Below are 6,000 nucleotides of genomic sequence, written 5' to 3'. Positions count from 1 at the left end.
GGTCTTTAAAGACCTCCACGTTTTCCTGACAGGCAGTAATGCAGCAGGTCACCTGAGAACCAATTTAAAAAGCTGTCTTCAGTGTGCAGTTGGTTAGATGTTAATTTGCAAGTTGAGTCACGAATACAATGGCAATTTGGAACCTCTGTAGCCGAACCGCATGGGATTATCTTTTGAGTAAAGTTTAGTAAGTGTGTGTGTGTGTGTGTGTGTGTGTGTGTGTGTGTGTGTGCGCGCGCGCAAAAATATTGAGCAGGTAGTTTTTGTCCCAAACACAATGGCTTTTTGTGAACCAAGACCTCACAACTGTGCAACTTCCTTTGGCCGCAAAAAAGAGAGAGAGAGAGAGAGAGAGAGAAAGAGAGAGAGAGAGAGAAGGAGAAGGAGAAGGAGAAGGAGAAGGAGAAGAAGAAGAAGAAGAAGAAGAAGAAGAAAGAAAGAAAGAAAGAAAGAAAGAAACAAAAAAAGAAAGAAAGAAAGAGAAAAGCATGCGTGCAAAATGGTACACGGTTGGGGTGGTTTTTAAAGCAAACCACCCTCACCATCCCGCCCTTTTCCTACCTCTAACCCACCCCACCGCTTGATTCGTCCGTTTAATATGTTGAACTCTGAAACTCGCAAAACGGAGGCTGGATGAGTTTCCCGCGTCAAGATAAGGCGAGGTTTTAGGCTCCTCGTGGGTGACGTTACGGCGCTAGGACCCAGCAAGCCGGAGCACGCTTACACCTGTGCCGAAGGCGGCGGAGTTCCCCACCGCCTCGCCTGAGGTCGGCTGCAGGTGAGAAGTCAGGCAGGCAGGCAGGCAGGCAGGCAGTTGCCCCTCCTTCCCTCCCTCCTTCCAAGACCTCGCCTGCTCCATCCTCCTCTGTGGCCAGCTTTGCGCGTGAAGTGGCTCCTCTGAGCCCGACCTCTTCTTACGCTCTTTCCTGGGTGAGTCTCTTGACGCTCTTCTTTGTGCTTCTCGGGGTCTGGCCATGGCGTGACCTCTGCGAGTCTCGCCGGACTTCGGGGCGAAGGCTCGGAGGCGCTTTGCTCTGGTCTGGACGGCGCGCCGAGCCTGCAGGTTTAGCAGCGTTCCATTCTTGGAAGGAGCCGCGGTTATCTCGCATCCCAGACGCGGGAGGGGACGTTGGGGGAACGGGGATGGACGGACAAAATGTAACTTGCGAGCAAAGTCGAGCAAAGCTCCGGCGTTTGGGGGTGTTAGGTGGGGTTTCATTGGAAAGAGAAATATGCAGCCTACTCTGGATAACTGCTTCTTTGCTCCCCCACTTTTAAAATTTTCTTTCACTTCCAACCCCCAACCCCTCCCCCCGCCGGAATCTTAGATTTAATCCTAGCTTGCCACCCGCTGGCTAGGATTAGGCTGAAATAGTGGGAGAACCGAGTTTACTTAGTTTATTGGCCTGTGGAGGGGGAAGTCGGGGTGGTTTACAGTTGAGAAAAAAAGTAAATCGTTTTTAGTCTGTATTGTTACAATTGAAGTGCCACCCTTCTAGATTGGGGTTTATTTTTGTTCATTTCCTTTATTACTTCCTACAGTACTTAAGTCTGCTTTCTCACAGCCATTTTGGTCTCTTAAGACAACTTTTAACAACCGGGTGCTTTCCAGATATATTTGGATAGTAAATCCCAGGAATCGTAACTTGGGGGGAAGGCTGCTTGAAAATAACTCAAAGGAGGTGGGCAGAGAGAATGGTATCACTGAAACAATCCATTTCAGGTCCCAGCCCATCAGAGGAGTGACTGGGGAAGTAGTGATCTAACAGTGCAGTTAGGTGTTAAACTTGAAAGCCTTAAGATGATTGAAAGGAGGAAGTAAGGTGCTTGCTTGATTACTCAGCTCATTCTCTGAGGTAGAACCTGGTTGTCTGTCCCTAACTCTAACCCTGCCATCACAACAATCCCTCACTGGGACTTCACCACTCTCTTTGGGTGGCAGGGTTTTAAACAATAAAAGCTGGTGCAAAAGAATGCTTAAACTGAAGTAGAATAAATTCAATGTGGATATGCAGGATTTGACTTATTTTGAAGGCGCTCTGTAGGATTAGATCTTGAATGGGAGACAACTAGAAAATTCTGGGTCTGTAAAAGAAACTGGTTCATTGAAAACCATCCTGGAAGAAGGCATTGCCTGACCAATTCTATATTATTGTGAAGAAAACTATGTGCTGTGTAGTTGCCTGTAATCAAGCCCAGCTTAACTGGTGGTCTTTACCGTTATACTGTAGTTCTGTTGGTGCTGTGTTATTTGCCTTGAAACAGACTCCATTCAGCCCTTCAATAATATCAACTGCAGTGTACATCTAAATAATATGTTGCAAGCTCAAATGTCCACCAAAATTCAAAAAAGTTACTGGACTCTGTCAGTAAGGGTGGAAAATCATGTAATTCTTTAATTTAAAAACAATGAACTCTAGATTTGTAGTCAATGGTTGTGACTTCCCAGTGGCATTATGGAAGAAAACAAACTTTGGAAAATCATGTTTAAATAAGAGCTTTCAGATTTCTAGCAATAATTTTTGAGGAGGAAACCCTTTTTGTATATATTATTATGGTAATTCTCACTTTAGGAAAACCATGAACTGCAGAGAAGGTTGGTAATTATCACTACCCCTGTTAGAACGGAAGTGAGAAAAAAATAACTTGCTGGAAGCCACTAATCAGTTGAAGCAGGTCCTAAAATGTAGACTTGAAGGTTCCGAGGGAGGCTATATGCTTTGGGATATCATGCAGATATATCTTGACTTCTCTTAGATGAATCACAGGATTGGGTGGAATTATTGTTTTATTGACTCTTAGCCTTCAACTCTCCAGTCACGAGGGGAATAGAAATAGTGTGTCATATCTGCCACTCCCCCATCCTATGAGCAAAGTTCCTCAAGAGAAGACATTCCTATACTACTCCATACTGTATTTACAGTACAGGTCGGTAGAGGGAGGCTGTGAGTTAAAAGTCGGTCTGAGCCTGAGCTATGACTTGGCACTGGAAACTTTTATCAGCAGGAAAAATAGTTCGGGACACAATAAAGTAAAAATAGCTAGTATTTCAGGTCTAAATCTTGCTAACCAAAGGGGATGTTTGAACAGAAGCATTGAGAGAAGTTGTCTCACTTCCTCAAGGCTGCTTGCATAAAATGAAAGTGAATCAATTTGGATCTCCAACGTAAAAGGAAAAGAATTGTCATAGACAATGAAACAATCCATCTTGCTCTGTTCAAAGATTTAGCAGCTTTATCTATCACATTGTTCCCCCAAATCGCTACAGTTGTAGGACACTATTTAGAAGATGAGGGGATCCCACAACTAAACATAAGCCCTCTCTGTGCTTGTGTCTAAAAGCATGGAAGTTGTTAATGAATAAAATACTGGTAATAGATGCAGTTGTAGATACTTTTATACCCCCATTTAAAAAGAGTTTTTAAAAGGTGTATCTTACCAAGGGTGTAATCCAAAATTAAGGCTTTAATTACAGGTTGAGGCAGGGGCTGTGTTGGCAAATGGACTCCAGTTAATGTGGATCATTGCTGACACTGATCAGCTCTGGCTGGTGAATTTGGGATACTTCTATGAGTCATCACTTGCCCCACTTTGAGAATCTCTAAATTAGCAGGTAATCCACATAGAGATGGTAGCAGAAAGATGCAACGCAGGAATGGAGAATCCTTCCTCTTAAAAGTTAAATGTACAACTAACATTAAAAAGTGAAATTGAAGATCTGGGGCCCTAAGAATAACTTTTCTGTTTTGTGGGATTTTATTTATTGCGCGCCCATATAACTTCCCCTTTTAAAATCTGTTTTTGGCAGTATGTTTTATGTGTTTTACCAAAATGAATAACAAAGATAAACAGAGTCAAGTTTTGGTTCCTTCTAATTTTCTTGGTTGAACTCTCCAAATAGCTTGACATCTACATATTACAGGTAGTCCTTGACTTACAACAGTTTGTTTAGTGACCGTTCAAAGTTACAACAGCACTGAAAAATGTGATTTAAGGCCATTTTTCACAGCTACAATTTTTGCAGTATTCCCATGATCATGTGATCAAAATTTAGATGCTTGGCAATTGGTTCATATTTGTGATAGTTGCAGTGTTTTGGGTTCATGTGATCACTTTTGAGAACTTCTGATAAGCAAAGTAAACGGGAAGCCAGATTTACTTAACAACTGGGTTATTAACTTATCAAGTGCAGTGATCCACTTAAACACTGTGGCAAGAAAGGTAATAAAACAAGGCAAAATTCACTTACCAAATGTCTCACTTAACAATAGATTTTGGGCTCAATTGTGGTCATAAGTCAAGGACTACCTGTATTCCCTAAACATCAACTCTTGCCTACATAATTGATGTTAAAAATAATTCCACTCTCTATTAATAATTTTTATAAAATAGAGGGCCTCGTAATTATGATTATAAAGCAGGCCACCATGGGACTGGAACCTTTTTATGGTCCTTTTTTTGTGGTAGTCATAAAGCAAACTCACTATTCACGATGGGTAGGGTTTGCAGGTCCAGCAAAACCATAAATCATGGTCGATTCAGGGCTTGGATAAATATGGTGAATAAAGCTCAACTGTTAAAAGATGAAGGACTATAGAATCTGATTTTGATTTGTCTGTATAGTCTTCATGGTAATAGTATGGAATGAGGATGAGAATATAGTCTTCTGTGAGGTTATTTCCAATTTGTTGACCTAATCTACTTCCTGGGATTTTCTCATGGTCTCCCCTCTATGTAGACTCAGTGCTGCCACCTGCTGATCTAGTTGATTACTACATACTGCTAACTGGCCACTTCAAGCAGATGATGTTGGTTTGGTTTGTGACCATAAGTTTCTACCCCATTTCTATTTTGGCAAGTACTCCTGATAGCTAAAACTTAAAGAACAATCATTTATTTAAAATATTTTAATGACTGATAAAGGAAATATTAAAATATCTAATAATGCCATGTCAGAAGAGATATATCTTTTTTCTTGTTTCTAAATACTAAAGAGAACATATGTCACCTTCTAAGGAGAACCAAGTTGTTTTTCACATGATTTGTTATCCTTCCCCAAAATAAGTCTCCTCTCTTGGGGCACAGTCAAAGTGGGATGCCTCATCATATCTTGAAATAATATGCAGTCATCCTATCAGTTGGCAGGAGTGTCCAGAGTGAGGACAAAAAAAACCCCCTAAAATGGGGTCCCCAAAGCTGCTTTTTCAAAAGGCAACTGGACTTTCTTTGTTTTGCTTGAAGACACTTAGCTTCTTATCATCCAAGAAGTTTCTTTGGTTCTGAACACTTCAGTTCTCATCCAAGAAGCTTGGATTTTTTGAATTAAAAAAAAGTCCAGCTCTCTTTTGAAAATGCACCTTTGCGACAGACGTGATCAGGATGACTGAGAATCTCCAAAGATATTAAGATGGGGCCATTATGGTGCAATTAAGCTCTGCCTGTTTTTAAGTGTGTCATCTGTGCAATAAAAAGGTACATGGTGACCACTATGTTCTCTTTTTTAATTGAGTGGATGCTCCTGTTAATTGTCTTCCATGTGGTATTTAGATGATGTTTTGACTTTCATCCTACATGTCAAATTCTTTTGTGCCATTAGTGATGTAAGAGTTTTAATATCAGGAGCTGTTGACCCAAAATTCAACAGAAATAAAACTAGTTGAAAAGGAAGATCACTGTAGTCACAATAGGCAGAGGCTGATTTCTTATGAGTACCTTTTGAGTATTCTTGAACATTGTTGTTGTGACTAAGTCTAAATTAAACACTTGCCTAAAAACGATTCACATTTTTACACAGATGATAGCTTGACAGCATCATAATATACCGTACCCCTCCCATGATAGTTACTTTAATATGAATGTGATCAAACCAGCTTTCTCAAAGAATCAAATGCATAATGAATAAGTAAATCAGAACAATGTTGGAAAGAAAAGGAAGGAAAACTGGAAATCAGTTGTGTTGTCAAGAGTCATATAAGGAATTAAAGCCCAGCTTGGCAAAAT

The 6,000-nt window shown here is 40.8% G+C and overlaps 1 protein-coding gene across 3 annotated transcripts in view; it reads left to right on the top strand.

Moving 5' to 3' along the window:
- The first annotated feature begins 607 nt into the window (after window positions 1-607).
- The window catches only part of GALNT6 (polypeptide N-acetylgalactosaminyltransferase 6), a 73,477-nt gene continuing 68,084 nt past the window's right edge, over window positions 608-6,000 (top strand). Inside the window, exon 1 of one of the 3 annotated variants that reach the window (XM_081937628.1) lies at window positions 608-778. The gene's annotated coding sequence lies outside the window, so the exon portion shown is untranslated. Of the gene's footprint in view, window positions 931-1,044; window positions 1,064-6,000 lie in introns of those variants that run through there. The other 2 variants (XM_081937627.1, XM_081937629.1) reach the window with 2 other exon arrangements.

Source organism: Natrix helvetica (genome assembly GCF_964273705.1).
Source record: "Natrix helvetica genome assembly, chromosome: 1".
Classification (NCBI taxonomy): domain Eukaryota; kingdom Metazoa; phylum Chordata; class Lepidosauria; order Squamata; family Natricidae; genus Natrix; species Natrix helvetica.
Note: the sequence above shows the minus strand (reverse complement) of the source record. Positions and strands in the feature narration are given on the sequence as shown.